Here is a 19,764-nt window from a genome sequence, read left to right as displayed (position 1 = left end):
ACCAGTTTGATCCAGTTCTGAACCAGTCTCACTGGTTTGATCCAGTTTGGTCTGGTGTGATCCAAATTGATACAGTTTTGAACCAGTCGACACGGGTGTGATCTAGTTTGATCCGGTGTGATCCAGTTTGGTTTTGTTTTAACTGAACTAAGCTGGTTTGATCCAGTTTGAGCCGGTCTAAATCTGTTTGTTTTGGTTCAAACCAGGATGATCTTGTCTGGAACCGTTATAAACCGCTTTGAACCAGGTTTGATCCGCTTTGAGACGGTCTAAACCAGTATTGTCTAGAGTGAACCCGTTGGATCCGATTTTGCACTGGTCTAAACTGGTTTGATCCGGTATGATCTACTTGCACCGGTTTTAACCGGTCTAATCTGTTTAATCTGGTTTGAGACCGTCTAAATGGGTTTGAAAGAGAATAAAAAGGGGTTATAAGAACTTCACCTTTTAACCTGCCCAAATTTGTAACACACTGTATATCATTTTTAAATTTTTCTTGGTGCTGGAGAGATGGCTCAGACGTTAAGAGCACGGCCTGCTCTCCCAGAGGTCCCGGGTTCGAGTCCCGGCCACCCCATGGTGGCTCACAACCATCTGTGATGGCGTCTGGTGCCCTCTGCTGGCATGACGGCATACATGCAGACAGAATATTGTATACATAATAAATAAATATAAAATTTGAATATTGTATACATAATGAATAAATGTAAAAATTAGAATATTGCATACATATTAAATAAATACACATAAAAATTAGAATATTGTATACATATTAAATAAATGTAAAATTATAATATTGTATACATAATAAATAAGTATAAAATGAGAATATTGTGTGCATAATAAATATAAAAATTAGAATATTGTATACTTAATAAATAAATATAAATATTAGAATATTGTATGTATAATAAATAAATATAAAAATTAGAATATTGTATACATAAAAGATAAATATAAAAAGTAGAATATTGTATGCATAATAGATATATATAAAAAGTAGAATATTGTATACATAATAAATAATTATAAAAATAGAATATTGCATGCATAATAAAAATATAAACATTAGAATATTGTACACATAAAAAATGAATGTAAAAATTAGAATATTGAATACATAATAAATAAATGTAAAAACTAGAATATTGTATAGATAATAAATAGATATAAAATTAGAATATTGTATGCATCATTAATCAATATAGAATTAGAATATTGTGTCCATAATAAATAAATAAAAGATTAGAATATTGTGTCCATAATAAATAAATAAATAAATATATAAAAAAAGAAAAGGATGGAGAAAAATTTTCCTTCCCAGGAGCCTACACATATTAATGCTCAGCAAACTGGGAGATAAAAGTCGACTGCACTCCCACAGGGAACGCTCAGCCGCACTAGCACGGGTCGATACGTTGTAAATGAACCCTTGGAAATCACATGCAAGCGATTCCATAAATCTATAAAATACCATTCCACGGATGCCATTTTGCTATCTGACTCAAAGAAAACCCGTTTCAATATTTATTTCATAATAAAAAAATAATAATGATGACGGAAAAAAAATATGCCAAACAGGTTTTCTTTATTTCTCATGAAACTTTGTTGATGCGTGAACCCTAGTGCTAGAGATTGTAGATTTTACTTGAGAAAGATTGTTTGAGTCAGCAAAGATATTTTTTGCCTAGATGGGGATCCAAAACGGCTCCTGAAATTAATTAATTAAATTAATTAATCTATTCATTACCAGGGTGACAGAATGGGTTTAAAGAAAATTAGGGGCACAGAAGGGAAAAAATTAGGAGAGACCGGGTAGGGACGCTTAACGATTTCCAAAAAAATTCATTTAAACAAAAATTTAAATAGCGACAAAGATTTGCAGAGTCCCAGAGAGTTAAGAGCGGAAGCGGAAAAGGAAATGACGATGGTTCAGGAAAAAATTACAGGAAAAACATGTAAATAGGGTGGATCCAAATCTTCATGGTCTTCTATTCATATTGCTTTCCTGAATTTCTCCTACAGGAATTTTAATTTTAATAATTTTAATTTTAATTTTTAAATTTAAACTTATATTTAATTTAATACAGAGGGGGATTTTAATTTTAATTTTTTTAAATTTAAATTTAAATTTAATTTAATCCAGAGGGAAGATGCTATTTTAGAAAGAATCTTCTTAACACACAAACCAAGTAGAAAAAACTGGATCAGACCGGATCCAACTGGATCCAACTGGATCAAACCAGTGTAGACAGGTTCAAAACCGGTTCAAACCTAATCAGGCCAGATCAAACTGGTTCAAACTGGATCAAAGAAATGAAAACTCATGGAGAAAAGATTTCTGGATTAATTATGAAAGGTAAACGGAGACTTTGTCAACGAGCAGGTAGAGACCCAGCAGGGATTATTATATTTATATTTCAATATCAATGAAATAAAAGACTGCTAGGAGTGGGCGGGGCTAGATTTGGGGGCAGGACCAGGGGTTGGAGGTTCTAGGAGTGTGCTTGGCTAGAGTTTGTGGGCGGGGGAAGGCGTGGGTGGTGCTAGGAGTGGGCGTGGCAAGGGTTTGGAGCGGGCCAGGGGTGGGTGGTGCTAGGAGTGGGCGTGGCTGGAGTTGGGGGCGGGGCTACGGGTGCTGCATTGCTATGGGGTGGACGGTGCGATGATTGGGGCGTGGCTAGGGTTTGGGTTAGGCCTGGGGTTAGGGCGTGGCTAGGGGTGAGGCCGGGTGTGGGGAGCAAATCCACTGCTACACTGGAATGATCCAGTTTGAACCAGTTTGATCTGGTCCTATCGAATTTGATCCGGTTTGATCCTGGCTAAGCTGGTTTGATGTGTTTTGAGCTGGCCAAAATCGGTTTAAACCGCTCTAAACTGGTTTGATTAGGATTGGCGGACCTGTAACAATCTAATCCAGATTATGCAGGTTCAATCCACATTGAACCAGTTTGATCCAGTTCTGAACCAGTCTACACTGGTTGATCCAGTTTGGTCTGGTGTGATCGAATTTCATACAGTTTGGAACCAGTCGACAAGGGTGTGATCCAGTTTGATCCGGTCTCATACAGTTTGATCCTGTTTTAACTGAAGTGAGTTGGTTTGATCCAGTTTGAGCCGGCCTAAATCGGTTTGATTTGGTTCAAACCAGGTTGATCTTGTTTGGAACCGTTGTAAACCGCTTTGAACCAGGTTTGATCTGGTTTGAGATGGTCTACCCAGTATTGTCTAGATTGAACCAGTTTGATCCGATTTTGGACTGGCCTTAAGCAGTTTGATCCAGTATGAATCAGTTTGATCCGGTATGAGCTACTTGATCCAGTTTAAGCCTGTCTAAACTGGTTTGATCTGGTTTGAGACAGTCTCAACCGGTTTGAACCGGTATAAACCGGTTTTATCTGGATTGAACCAGGTTCGTCCTATTTTGGGCTGGTCTAAACCGGTTTAATCCGGTATGAACCAGTTTGATCCGTTCTGAACCAGTTTGATCCAGTTTTAAAACAGTCTACACTGGTACGATCCAGTTTGAACCAGTTTGATCTGGTCTTATCAAATTTGATTCGGTTTGATCCTGGCTAAGCTGATTTGATGCGTTTTGAGCTGGCCAAAACCGGTTTAAACCGGTCTAAACTGGTTTGATCTGGTTTGGCGGACCTGTAACAATCTAATCCAGATTATGCAGGCTCAATCTGCTTTGAACCAGTTTGATCCAGTTCTGAACCAGTCTACACTGGTTTCATCCAGTTTGATCTGCTGTGATCCAAATTGAAACAGTTTTGAACCGGTCGACACTGGTGTGATCCATTTTGATCTGGTCTGATTCAGTTTGTTCCTGTTTTAACTGAGCTCAGCTGGTTTGATCCCGTTTGAGCCGGCCTAAATCGGTTTGATTTGGTCCAAACCAGCTTGATCTTGTCCGGAAGCGTTGGAAACTGCTTTGAACCAGGTTTGATGCGGTTTGAGATGGTCTAAACCAGTATTGTCTAGAATGAACCATTTTGATCCGATTTTGGATTCATCTGAACCTGTTTGATCGGATATGAAACAGTTTGATCCGGTATGATCTACTTGATACGGTTTTAACCACTCTAAACTTGTTTGATCTGGTTTGAGTCTGTCTAAACCGGTTTGAACCAGTCAAAACCGGTTTTATCTGAATTGAACCAGTTTCATCCTTGTTTACACTGGTCTAAAACAGTTTAATACGGTATGAACCTGTTTGATCCGGTCTGATCCACTTGGATCCAGTTTTGAACCAGTCTACACTGATATGATCCAGTTTGAACCAGTTTGATCTGGTGTTATCCAATTTTGATCCGGTTTGATCCTGGCTAAGCTGGTTTGATGCATTTTGAGCTGGCCAAAACCGGATTAAACCGGTCTAAACTGGTTTGATTCGGTATAGCCGACCTGTAACAATCTAATCCAGATTATACAGGTTCAATCCGCTTTGAACCAGTTTGATCCAGTTCTGAACCAGTCTCACTGGTTTGATCCAGTTTGGTCTGGTGTGATCCAAATTGATACAGTTTTGAACCAGTCGACACGGGTGTGATCTAGTTTGATCCGGTGTGATCCAGTTTGGTTTTGTTTTAACTGAACTAAGCTGGTTTGATCCAGTTTGAGCCGGTCTAAATCTGTTTGTTTTGGTTCAAACCAGGATGATCTTGTCTGGAACCGTTATAAACCGCTTTGAACCAGGTTTGATCCGCTTTGAGACGGTCTAAACCAGTATTGTCTAGAGTGAACCCGTTGGATCCGATTTTGCACTGGTCTAAACTGGTTTGATCCGGTATGATCTACTTGCACCGGTTTTAACCGGTCTAATCTGGTTTAATCTGGTTTGAGACCGTCTAAATGGGTTTGAAAGAGAATAAAAAGGGGTTATAAGAACTTCACCTTTTAACCTGCCCAAATTTGTAACACACTGTATATCATTTTTAAATTTTTCTTGGTGCTGGAGAGATGGCTCAGACGTTAAGAGCACGGCCTGCTCTCCCAGAGGTCCCGGGTTCGAGTCCCGGCCACCCCATGGTGGCTCACAACCATCTGTGATGGCGTCTGGTGCCCTCTGCTGGCATGACGGCATACATGCAGACAGAATATTGTATACATAATAAATAAATATAAAATTTGAATATTGTATACATAATGAATAAATGTAAAAATTAGAATATTGCATACATATTAAATAAATACACATAAAAATTAGAATATTGTATACATATTAAATAAATGTAAAATTATAATATTGTATACATAATAAATAAGTATAAAATGAGAATATTGTGTGCATAATAAATATAAAAATTAGAATATTGTATACTTAATAAATAAATATAAATATTAGAATATTGTATGTATAATAAATAAATATAAAAATTAGAATATTGTATACATAAAAGATAAATATAAAAAGTAGAATATTGTATGCATAATAGATATATATAAAAAGTAGAATATTGTATACATAATAAATAATTATAAAAATAGAATATTGCATGCATAATAAAAAATATAAACATTAGAATATTGTACACATAAAAAATGAATGTAAAAATTAGAATATTGAATACATAATAAATAAATGTAAAAACTAGAATATTGTATAGATAATAAATAGATATAAAATTAGAATATTGTATGCATCATTAATCAATATAGAATTAGAATATTGTGTCCATAATAAATAAATAAAAGATTAGAATATTGTGTCCATAATAAATAAATAAATAAATATATAAAAAAAGAAAAGGATGGAGAAAAATTTTCCTTCCCAGGAGCCTACACATATTAACGCTCAGCAAACTGGGAGATAAAAGTCGACTGCACTCCCACAGGGAACGCTCAGCCGCACTAGCACGGGTCGATACGTTGTAAATGAACCCTTGGAAATCACATGCAAGCGATTCCATAAATCTATAAAATACCATTCCACGGATGCCATTTTGCTATCTGACTCAAAGAAAACCCGTTTCAATATTTATTTCATAATAAAAAAAATAATAATGATGACGGAAAAAAAATATGCCAAACAGGTTTTCTTTATTTCTCATGAAACTTTGTTGATGCGTGAACCCTAGTGCTAGAGATTGTAGATTTTACTTGAGAAAGATTGTTTGAGTCAGCAAAGATATTTTTTGCCTAGATGGGGATCCAAAACGGCTCCTGAAATTAATTAATTAAATTAATTAATCTATTCATTACCAGGGTGACAGAATGGGTTTAAAGAAAATTAGGGGCACAGAAGGGAAAAAATTAGGAGAGACCGGGTAGGGACGCTTAACGATTTCCAAAAAAATTCATTTAAACAAAAATTTAAATAGCGACAAAGATTTGCAGAGTCCCAGAGAGTTAAGAGCGGAAGCGGAAAAGGAAATGACGATGGTTCAGGAAAAAATTACAGGAAAAACATGTAAATAGGGTGGATCCAAATCTTCATGGTCTTCTATTCATATTGCTTTCCTGAATTTCTCCTACAGGAATTTTCATTTTAATAATTTTAATTTTAATTTTTAAATTTAAATTTATATTTAATTTAATACAGAGGGGATTTTAATTTTAATTTTTTTAAATTTAAATTTAATTTAATCCAGAGGGAAGATGCTATTTTAGAAAGAATCTTCTTAACACACAAACCAAGTAGAAAAAACTGGATCAGACCGGATCCAACTGGATCCAACTGGATCAAACCAGTGTAGACAGGTTCAAAACCGGATTCAAAAGGGATCAGACCGGATCAAACTGGATCAAACAAGTGTAGACAGGTTCAAAACCGGATCAAACCTAATCAGACCGGATCAAACTGGTTCAAACTGGATCAAAGAAATGAAAACTCATGGAGAAAAGATCTCTGGATTGATTATGAAAGGTAAACGGAGACTTCGTCAACAAGCATGTAGAGACCCAGCAGGGATTATTATATTTATATTTCAATATCAATGAAATAAAAGACTGCTTGGAGTGGGCAGGGCTAGGGTTGGGGGCGGGGCCAGGGGTTGGAGGTTCTAGGAGTGTGCTTGGCTTGAGTTTGTGGGCGGGGCCAGGGGTGGGTGGTGCTAGGAGTGGGTGTGGCTGGAGTTTGGGGCGGGGCTACGGGTGCGGCATTGCTATGGGGTGGACGGTGTGATGATTGGGGCGTGGCTAGGGTTTGGGTTAGGCCTGGGGTTAGGGCGTGGCTAGGGGTGAGGCAGGGTGTGGGGAGCAAATCCACTGCTACACTGGAATGATCCAGTTTGAACCAGTTTGATCTGGTCCTATCGAATTTGATCCGGTTTGATCCTGGCTAAGCTGGTTTGATGTGTTTTGAGCTGGCCAAAACCGGTTTAAACCGCTCTAAACTGGTTTGATTAGGATTGGCGGACCTGTAACAATCTAATCCAGATTATGCAGGCTCAATCTGCTTTGAACCAGTTTGATCCAGTTCTGAACCAGTCTACCCCGGTTTCATCCAGTTTGATCTGCTGTGATCCAAATTGAAACAGTTTTCAACCGGACGACACTGGTGTGATCCATTTTGATCCGGTCTGATCCAGTTTGATCCAATTTGATCTGGTCTTATCGAATTTAATGCGGTTTGATTCTGGCAAAGCTGTTTTGATGTGTTTTGAGCTGGCCAAAACCGGTTTAAACTCGTCTAAACTGGTTTGATTCGGTATAGCCGACCTGTAACAATCTAATCCAGATTATGCAGGCTCAATCTGCTTTGAACCAGTATGATCCAGTTCTGAACCAGTCTACACTGGTTTGATTCAGTTTGATCTGGTGTGATCCAAATTGATACAGTTTGAACCAGTCGACACGGATGTGATCTAGTTTGATCCGGTCTGATCCAGTTTGGTTTTGTTATAACTGAACTAAGCTGGTTTGATCCAGTTTGAGCCAGTCTAAATCTCTTTGTTTCGGTTCAAACCAGGATGATCTTGTCTGGAACCGTTATAAACCGCTTTGAACCAGGTTTGATCCACTTTGAGACGGTCTGAACCAGTACTGTCTAGATTGAACCAGTTTGATGCTAACCCTAAACCCTAAACCCTAACCCTAACCCTACACCTAACCCTAAACCTAACCCTAACCCTAACCCTAAACCCTAACCCTAAACCTAACCCTAACATTAAAATCACTTAAAAATCCCAATAACTTCTTCGACAATTTATAAATTACAATATGATCTACATTTTATGAGTCATTGTTCCTCTTTCAACACACATGGCATGAATCCTTTACCGAGCTGTACTATATCCTGAAGCCATCATGTATTTGCCACATAATTATAGAAGGCATTTGTGAGAAGGGTTCGATTCAAAAGGAGCTTTCCCATAACTAAATCTCAACGATCTCTCTTGGAAGCCCAAATAAATGTAATACCCCAGTACCAATACTGCAGTGACCACAAATTTTAGTGATGGTCCATTCAACCCAGAAGAGTTAAGGGACCCTTCCATTTAAGGTCACTGAGTTCGGACTAGCAACAACAGGAATCCCATCTGATACCCAGATCACCCTCCCTGCACAAACTCTCATTCCATAGTCTTCAGCTCCTCAAAAACTCGTTCAGTCCTCAAAATGAGTTCAATGCCTCTGAGAGTGAAGTAAAGCAGAGGAGAACAATCGATATGTGTTCAGCCGTGGTGTTTCTAATCAACACCCTGGCTATGGTGCACACCCAACATTAAAATCACTTAAAATGCCAATAAAGTCTTCCACAATATATCACTCACAGAATGATCTTTCTGAGTCACTGGACCTCTTTCAACACACAACATGATATGATTACTATACCGAGCAGTACCATATCCTAAGTCCTGCAAGTGTTAGCCATATACTCATAAAAGGTATTTGTAAGAAAAGTTCGAATCAAAAGGAGCTTTCCAATTAACTTAATCTCACTGATCTCCCTAGGAAGCACAAATAACTCTAATATCCAAGTGCCAATATTAAAGTTACCCCAAATTTTAGTGATTGGCCATTAAAGCAAGAAATGTTATGGGACCCACCCAAGGTCACTGAGTTCTGGCTGAAAACATCAAGAACCCCGTCTGATACCCAGATCACACTCCCTGCACAACCTCTCATTCCATAGTCTTCGGCTCCTCAAAAACTCATTCAGTCCTCAAAGAGTTCAATACCTCTGAGTGTGAAGTAAAGCAGGGGAAACAAACGATATGTGTTCAGCCGTCCTGAATCTAATCAATACCCTGTCTTTGGAACACACCCAACATTGAAAACAACACTTAAAAATGCCAATAATTTCTTCCACTATATAAAAATTACTGCATGATCTCCTCTTCTGAGTCACTGGTCCTCTTTTAGCACAAAACATGGTATGATTACTATACCGAGATGTACCATATCCTAAAGCCTGCAAGTACTAGCCGTATACTCATAAAAGGCATTTGTAAGAAGAGTTCGATTCAAACCTAACCCTAACGTTAACCCTAACCCTAACTCTAATACTAAACCCTAACCCTAACCCTAACCCTAACCCTAAGCCTAACCCAAAACCTAACCCTAACCATAACCCCTAACCCTAACACTAACCCTAAGCCTAACCCCTAACCCTAACGCTAACACTAACCCTAACCCTAACCGCTAACCCTAACCCTAACCCCTAACCCTAACCCTAACCCTAACCCTAACCCTAAACCCTAACCCTAACCCTAACCCTACACCTAACCCTAACCCTAACCCTAACCCTAACCCTGACCCTGACCCTAACCCTAACCCTAACCCTAACCCTGACCCTAACCCTAAACAAAACCCTAAAGCTAACCCTAACCCTAACCCTAAAGCTAACCCTAACCCTAACAGTAACCCTAACCCTAACCCCATTCGCTAACCCTAACCCTAACCATAACCCTAACACTAACCCTAAACCCTAACCCTAACCCTAACCCTAACCCAAACCCTAAACCCTAACCCTAACCCTAACACTAACCCTAACCCTAACCCTAAACCTAAACCCTAACCCTAACAGTAACCCTAACCCAAAACCCTAACCCTAACCTTAAACACTAACCCTAACCCTAACCCTAACTCTAACCATAACCCTAACCACTAAACCCTAACACTAACCCTAACACTAATCATAACCCTGAACCCTAACCCTAACCCTAATCCTAACCCTAACCCTAACCCTAGCCCTAACCCTACCCCTAACCCTACCCCTATCCATAAACCTAACCCTACCCCTACACCTAACCCTAACCCTAGCCCTAGCCCTAGCCCTGGACCTAGCCCTAACCCTAACCCTAAAACTATCCCTACCCCAACACTTAACCCTAACTCTACCCCTACCCCTACCCTTAACCCTAACCCCAACCCTACCCCTACACCTAACCCTAAACCTAACCCTAATACTAAACCCTAACACTAACCCTAACACTAAACCTAACCCTAACCCAACACCTTCCATTACAACTAACACTACCACTATCCCTAACCCTAACCCTACCCCTACCCCAACAACTAACCCTAACCCTAACCCTAACACTAAAACTAATTTTAACCCTAACCATTAACCCTAATACTAACCCTAAACCAAACCCTAAGCCTAGCCCTAGCCCTAAACCTAACCCTAACCCTAACCCTAACCATAGCCCTAGCCCAAGCAATAAAACCTAAACCTAGACCTAGCCCTAGACCTAACCCTAACCCTAAACCTAACCCTAAACCTAACCCTAGCCCTAACCCTAGCCCTAGCCCTAGCCCTAGCCCTAACCCTAAACCTAAACCTAACCCCTAACCCTAAACATAAACCTAACCCTAACCTCACCTTAACCCTTGCCTTAGCCCTAGCCCTAACCTAACCCTAACTCTAAGCCTAAACCTAACCCTAACCCCTAACCCGAACCCAAACACTAACCCTAACCCGAACCCTAACACTAATTCCGAAAACCTCAACCTAACCCTAACCATAACCCTAAACCTAACGCTAAACCTAACCCTACCCCTACCCCTACACCTAACCCTATCCCTAATCCTACCCCTAGCCCTACCCCTACCCCTAACCCTACCCCTATCCATAAACCTAACCCTACCTCTACACCTAACCCTAACCCTAGCCCTAGCCCTAGCCCTAGACCTAGCCCTAACCCTAACCATAACCGCTAACCCTAACCCGAACACTAACCCTAACCCTAACCCTAACCCTAAACCCTAACCCTAACCCTAACCCTAAACTCTAACCCTAACCCTAACCCTAACCCTGACCCTAAACCTAACCCTAAACCCTAACCCTAACACTAACCCTAAACCCTAAGCCTAACCCTAACCCTAACCCTGACCCTAACCCTAAACAAAACCCTAAAGCTAACCCTAACCCTAACCCTAAAGCTAACCCTAACCCTAACACTAACCCTAACCCTAACCCCATTCGCTAACCCTAACCCTAACCGTAACACTAACACTAACCCTAAACCCTAACCCTAACCCTAACCCAAACCCTAAAACCGAACCCTAACCCTAACACTAACCCTAACCCTAACCCTAAACACTAACCCTAACCCTAACCCTAACTCTAAAACTAACCCTAACCCTAAACCTAAACCCTAACCCTAACAGTAACCCTAACCCAAAACCCTAACCCTAACCTTAAACACTAACCCTAACCCTAACCCTAACTCTAACCATAACCCTAACCACAAAACCTAACACTAACCCTAACACTAATCATAACCCTGAACCCTAACCCTAACCCTAATCCTAACCCTAACCCTACCCCTAGCCCTACCCCTACCCCTAACCCTACCCCTATCCATAAACCTAACCCTACCCCTACACCTAACCCTAACCCTAGCCCTAGCCCTAGCCCTAGACCTAGCCCTAACCCTAACCCTAACCCTAACACTAAAACTATCCCTACCCCAACACTTAACCCTAACTCTACCCCTACCCCTACCCTTAACCCTAACCCTAACCCTACCCCTACACCTAACCCTAAACCTAACCCTAATACTAAACCCTAACACTAACCCTAACACTAAACCTAACCCTAACCCTAACCCTAACCCTAACCCAACACCTTCCATTACAACTAACACTACCACTATCCCTAACCCTAACCCTACCCCTACACCAACCACTAACCTAACCCTAACACTAAAACTAAAAGTAATTTTAACCCTAACCATTAACCCTAATACTAACCCTAAACCAAACCCTAAGCCTAGCCCTAGCCCTAAACCTAACCCTAACCCTAACCATAGCCCTAGCCCAAGCAATAAACCTAAACCTAGACCTAGCCCTAGACGTAAGCCTAACCCTAAACCTAACCCTAAACCTAACCCTAGCCCTAGCCCTAGTCCTAGCCCTAGCCTTAGCCCTAGCCCTAACCCTAACCCTAAACCTAACCCCTAACCCTAAACATAACCCTAACCCTAACCTCACCCTAACCCTTGCCCTAGCCCTAGCCCTAACCTAACCCTAACCCTAAGCCTAAACCTAACCCTAACCCCTAACCCGAACCCAAACGCTAACCCTAACCCGAACCCTAACACTAATTCCGAAAACCTCAACCTAACCCTAACCCTAACCCTAAACCTAACGCTAAACCTAACCCTACCCCTACCCCTACACCTAACCCTATCCCTAACCCTAACCATAACCCTACCCCTACCCCTAACCCTAACCCTAACCCTAATCATAACCCCTAAACCCTAACCCTAACGATTACCCTAACCCTAACCCTAAACCTAACAATGACCCTAACCCTAACCCTAATCCTAACCCTATAACTACTGCTACCACTACCAATAACCTTACCCCTAACCTTAACCCTAACCCTACCCCTACCCCTAACCCTAACCCTAACCCTATACCCTAACCCTAAACCTAACCATAACCGTAAACCCTAACCCGAACCCTAACCTTAAACCTAACCCTAACCCTAAACCTAACCCTAACACTAATTCTAACCTTAAACTCTAACCCTAACCCTAACCTTAACCCTAACCCTAACCCTAACCCTAACCCTAGCCCTAGCCCTAGCCCTTATCTCTAACCCTAGCCCTAGCCCTAGCCCTAAACTAACCCTAACCCTAACCCTAAACTTTACCCTAACCCTAACCCTAACACTAACCCCTTACCCTAAACCTAACCCTAACCCTAACCTTAACCCTAACTCTAACCCTAAACCAAACCCTAACCCTAACCCTAACCCTAAACCTAAACCTAACCCTAAACCTAAAACTAACACTAACCCTAACGCTAACCCCTAACACTAACATTAACCCTAACCCTAACCCTAGACCTAGCCCTAGCCCTAGCCCTAACACTAACCTTAACCCTAACCCTAACCCTAACACCTAAACCCTAAACCTAACCCTAACCCTACACCTAACCCTAACCCTACCCCTAACCCTGACCCTAACCCTACCCCTAAGCCTAACCCTAAACCTAACCCTAACCCTAACCCAAGCCCTAACCTTAACACTATCCCTAAACCTAACCCTAACCCCTAACCCTAACCCTAACCCTAATCCTAACCATAACCCTAGCTCTAGCCCTAGCCCTAACCCTAGCCCTAGAACTAGCCCTAGCCCTAACCCTAACACTAACCCTAACCCTAACACTAAACCCTACCCCTACCCCTAACCCTAACCCTAAACCCGAACCCTAACCCTAACCCTAACCCTAAAACTAACCCTATCCCTAAACCTAACCCTAACCCTAACCCAAACCCTAACCCTAAACCTAACCTTAAACCCTAACCTTAACCCTAACCTTAAACCCTAACCCTAAACCTAACCCTAACCCTAACATTAAAATCACTTAAAAATCCCAATAACTTCTTCGACAATTTATAAATTACAATATGATCTACATTTTATGAGTCATTGTTCCTCTTTCAACACACATGGCATGAATCCTTTACCGAGCTGTACTATGTCCTGAAGCCATCATGTATTTGCCACATAATTATAGAAGGCATTTGTGAGAAGGGTTCGATTCAAAAGGAGCTTTCCCATAACTAAATCTCAACAATCTCTCTTGGAAGCCCAAATAAATGTAATACCCCAGTGCCAATACTGCAGTGACCACAAATGTTAGTGATTGGCCATTCAACCCAGAAGAGTTAAGGGACCCTTCCATTTAAGGTCACTGAGTTCGGACTAGCAACAACAAGAATCCCATCTGATACCCAGATCACCCTCCCTGCACAAACTCTCATTCCATAGTCTTCAGCTCCTCAAAAACTCATTTAGTCCTCAAAATGCGTTCAATGCCTCTGAGTGTGAAGTAAAGCAGAGGAAACAAACGATATGTGTTCAGCCGTGCAGTGTCTAATCAACACCCTGGCTTTGGCACATACCCAACATTGAAAACACTTAAAAATGCCAATAATTTCTTCCACTATATATAAATCACAGTATGATCTACTCTTCTGAGTCACTGGTCCTCTTTTAACACAAAACATGGTATGATTACTATACCGAGCTGTACCATATCCTAAAGCCTGCAAGTATTAGCCATATACTCATAAAAGGCATTTGTAAGAAGAGTTCGATTCAAAAGGAGCTTTCCCATTAACTTAATCTCACTGATCTCCCTAGGAAGCACAAATAACTCTAATACACAAGTGCCAATATTGAAGTTAGCCCAAATTTTAGTGATTGGCCATTAAAGCAAGAAATGTTAAGGGACCCATCCAAGGTCACTGAGTTCGGGCTGAAAACATCAAGAACCCCATCTGATACACAGATCACACTCCCTGCACAAACTCTCATTCCATTGTCTTCAGTTCCTCAAAAGCTCGTTCATTCCTCAGAATGAGTACAATGCCTCTGAGTGTAATACCCAACGCCAATATTGCACTGACCCCAAATTTTAGTGATTGGCCATTAAACCTAGAAAAGTTAAGGGACCCTTCCATTTAAGTTCACTGAGTTCGGACTGGCAACACCAAGAATCCCATCTGATACACAGATCACAATCCCTGCACAAACTCTCATTCCATTGCCTTCAGTTCCTCAAAAACTTGTTCATTCATCAGAATGAGTGAAGGCCTCTGAGTGTGAAGCCAAACAGAGAACAAACAATATGTGTTGATGCGTGCTGTTTCTAAAAACACCCTGGCTTTGGTGCACACACAACATTAAAATCACTTAAAATGCCAATAACTTCTTCCACAATATATAAATTGCAGTATGATCTACATTTTATGAGTCAATGGTCCTCTTTCAACACACATGGCATGATTCCTATACCGAGCTGGAAAACACACAGAGAATCTTGATACTGTATGCTATTATGCTCTCTTTGAATTGTTTGAATGCTGAGGAAGGAGCAACAGCTGCTAAACGATATTTATTTATAAATGCTGCTGAACTAATGCAACATAGATATTTTGATGCCTTGACTTTGAAATTTGGATCTAAGGACATGATGCTTTGGAAAGGAGTTTCTTATTTTGTTTTCACAGAGGATGAGACACTGTTCATTTCTTCTATTCCGATTTGGTATGATGGACCACGCCCTCCTGAAGGGTTGGTGTGAACATCTTCAGAAAATTGCCAACTGAGATGAAACTAGCACACAGGTTATACTGTGAAAGACCTAATTAACGACGCCCCCATTCAGCAGGAAGCAGTTTGGAGAGAAATAACTGCGCCCATATTCCCAAAAAATGTTTATAAATGTTCTTTTACATTTAAAGGGGGATATGATATAGATATGAATAATTTGCATTAATATTTTGCTTTATTGATAGAGATTTAAGGTCAATTTTGTTATATGTATATGTGTTTCTGATTTTGATTAAGTTATTGTGATTGTGTAGTTCATTTATGTACTGTATAATTAAGAAATATAGGTTGTTAATGGATAATCATCGATAATAGTAAAGCTTGTAGTCATGTTAGTTAGATTTTCTAGATATATAGAGATATATTTTAGATAGACATTCTTCATGTCTTTCAAAGATTACAGAATAGGACATTTAATGTTTTAATAACTGAGGACATTTCATGACAATGAGACACTCTGCTCCTGGCAGCACCAATGTACTTCAAGAGGAAGATGGGCATCGGAGAGGCACCTTATGGAGTTTGATAGCCATTTGGGCAAGAAACTGCTCTTGCCTGGACTATTGCATAAACTGGACACAGAGAACCCGCAGAGAGAGGACTACTGAACTTGCCTAAGGTGAGATGATCTTTCGGGGTTCCTGATTCATGAAAGAGTCTGCGAGACATTTTGCAGGACACAACAGATAGTGACTGAACTGACTTTGAATTTTCCTGCTTTATGGAAATGTCTGCTGGATACCATGGGCCTGAAGGCTGAAGATGGATGCCCCAATGGTACAGAGGAACTTTGGGTGACTGTCCAGGCAGCGAGATGTCTCTGTCATTTCTAGAGTTTTAAAAGTTGCTTTTTTCTTGTTTGCTTAGGTAGTATTGTATCTTTCTGGAGTCTTTGATGGAGTTAAGAATAGTTAGTTATAGTTTTCCTTAGTTATGATGAAGATTATTGTAACTTTTACTTGATAACTGTTTTGTTATATGTAATTTTGCTATGTTAAAGTTAAAGCCTTTTTTTTTGTTTAAACAGAAAAAGTGGATATGATGGAGGAAGGTCATTGGCTAATAAAGAAACTGACTTGGCCCATTTTATTGGTTAAAAGATAGGTGGGAGGAGAAAACAGAACAGAACGCTGGGAGGAAAAGGAAGTGAGGTCAGACTCGGCAGCTCTGCACTCGGGAGCAGATACCTCAGAGAGATGCCATGCCCCACTCCAGGACAGACACACACCATGAAGCTCCGACCCAGGGTGGACTAGGCTAGAATCTTCCCCGTAAGACCCGATTCTCACAGATTATTAGAGATGGGTTGATCGGGATAACAGAATTAGCCAGTAAGGGCTAGGGCTAAAGGACCAAGCAGTGTTTAAATGAATAGAGGTTGTGTGTTGTTATTTCGGGTAAACCTAGCCGTGCGGGCGGCTGGGGTGATGGGGACGCAGCCCCGCCGCGCTCATTTACAACACTGAAGCCATCATGTATTTGCAACATAGAAGGCATTTGTGAGAAGGGTTCGATTCAAAAGGAGCTTTCCCATAACTAAATCTCAAAGATCTCTCTTGGAAGCCCAAATACATGTAATACCCCAGTGCCAATATTGCAGTGACCACGAACTTTAGTGATTGGCCATTAAACCCAGAAGAGTTAAGGGACCCTTCCATTTAAGGTCACTTAGTTCAAACTGGCAAAACCAAAATCCCATTTGATACACAGATCACACTCCCTGCACAAACTCTCATTCCATTGTCTTCAGTTCCTCAAACACTCGTTCATTCCTCAGAATGAGTTCAATGCCTCTGAGTGTAATACCCAAGTGCCAATATTGCACTGATCCCAAATTTTAGTGATTGGCCATTAAACCTAGAAAAGTTAAGGGACCCATTCAAGGTCACTGACTTCTGACTGAAAACATCAAGAACCCCATCTGATACCCAGATCACACTCCCTGCACAAACTCTCATTCCATAGTCTTCAGTTCCTCAAAAACTCGTTCAGTCCTCAAAATGACTTCAATGCTTCTGAGTGTGAAGGAAAGCAGAGGAGAACAAACGATATGTGTTCAGCCATGCTGTATCTAATCAAAACCCTGGTGTGGAACACACCCAACATTGAAAACACTTAAAAATGTCAATGAGTTCTTCCACTATATATAAATCACAGTATGATCTACTCTTCTGAGTCACTGGTCCTCTTTCAACACACAACATGGCATGATACCTTTATCGAGCTGTACTATATCCTGAAGCCTGCAGGGAATTTCCACATAATCATAAAAGGCATTTGAAAGAGTAATTCGATTGAAAAGGAGCTTTCCCATAACTAAATCTGAAAGATCTCTCTAGGAAGCCGAAATAACAATAATTCCCACATGCCAATATTGCAGTTACTCCAAATTTAGCGATTGACCATCAAACCCAGAAAAGCTAAGGGACCCTTCCATTTAAGGTTACAGATTTTGGGCAAGCAATAACAAGAATCCCATCTGATACCGAGATCACACTCCCTGCACAAACTCTCATTCCATTGTCTTCAGCTCCTCAAACACTCGTTCAGTCCTCAGAATGAGTTCAATGCCTCTGATTGTGAAAAAAAGCAGAGGAGAACAAACGATATGTGTTCATCCGTGCTGTATCTAATCAACACCCTGGCTTTTGTGCTCACCCAATGTTAAAATCACTTAAAAATGCCAATAACTTCTTCCACAATATATAAATTGCAGTATGATCTACATTTTATGAGTCAATGGTCCTCTTTCAACACACATGGCATGATTCCTTTACCGAGCTGTACTATATCCTGAAGCCATCATATATTTGCCACATAATCATAGAAGACATTTGTGAGAAGGGTTCGATTCAAAAAAAGCTTTCCCATAACTAAATCTCAACGATCTCTCTTGGAAGCCCAAATAAATGTAATACCCCATTGCCAATATTGCAGTGACCACATATTTTAGTGATTGGCCATTAAATCCAGAAGAGTTAAGGGACCCTTCCATTTAAGGTCACTGAGTTCAGACTAGCAACAACAAGAATCCCATCTGATACCCAGATCACACTCCCTGCACAAACTCTCATTCCATAGTCTTCAGCTCCTCAAAAACTCGTTCAGTCCTCAAAATGAGTTCAATGCCTCTGAGTGTGAAGGAAAGCAGAAGACAACAAACGATATGTGTTCAGACGTGCTCTTTCTAATAAACAACCTGGTTTGGTGCACACCCAACATTAAAATCACTTAAAATGCCAATAAAGTCTTCTACTATGTATAAATCACAGTATGATCTACTCATTTGAGTCAGTGGTCCTTTAACACACAACATGACATGATTACAATACCGAGCTGTACCTTATCCTAAAGCCTGCAAGAATTAGCCATGTAATCATAAAAGGCATTTGTAAGAAGAGTTCGATTCAAAAGGAGCTTTCCCATTATCTTAATCTCACTGACCTCCCTAGGAAGCACAAATAACTTGAATACCCAAGAAAAAATACTGTAGTTATCCCAAATATTAGTGATTGGCCATTAAACCAAGTAATGTTAAGGGACCCATCCAAGGTCACTCAGTTCGGGCTTAAAACATCAAGAACCCCATCTGATACACAGATCAATCTCCCTGCACAAACTCTCATTCCATTGTCTTCAGTTCCTCAAACACTTGTTCATTCCTCAGAATGAGTTCAATGCCTTTGAGTGTAATACACAAGTGCCAATATTGCACTGATCCCAAATTTTAGTGATTGGCCATTAAACCTAGAAAAGTTAAGGGAGCCTTCGAAGGTCACTGAGTTCCGACTGAAAACATCAAGAACATAATCTGATACCCAGATCACACTCCCTGCACAAACTCTCATTCCATTGTCTTCAGCTCCTCAAACACTCGTTCAGTCCTCGGAATGATTTCAATGCCTCTGAGTGTGAAGGAAAGCAGAGGAGAACAAACGATATGTGTTCATCCGTGCTGTATCTAATCAACACCCTGGCTTTGGTGCTCACCCAATGTTAAAATTACTTAAAAATGCCAATAACTTCTTCCACAATATATAAATTGCAGTATGATCTACATTTTATGAGTCAATGGTCCTCTTTCAACACACATGGCATGAATCCTTTACCGAGCTGTACTATATCCTGAAGCCATCATGTATTTGCCACATAATCGTAGAAGGCATTTGTGAGAAGGGTTCGATTCAAAAGGAGCTTTCCCATAACTAAATCTCAACGATCTCTCTTGGAAGCCCAAATA

This window comes from Microtus oregoni, unplaced genomic scaffold (genome assembly GCF_018167655.1).
Source record: "Microtus oregoni isolate MIOR12 unplaced genomic scaffold, Mior012 000040F_ref0000088, whole genome shotgun sequence".
Classification (NCBI taxonomy): Eukaryota; Metazoa; Chordata; class Mammalia; order Rodentia; family Cricetidae; genus Microtus; species Microtus oregoni.
This window is presented reverse-complemented; position numbering follows the sequence as displayed.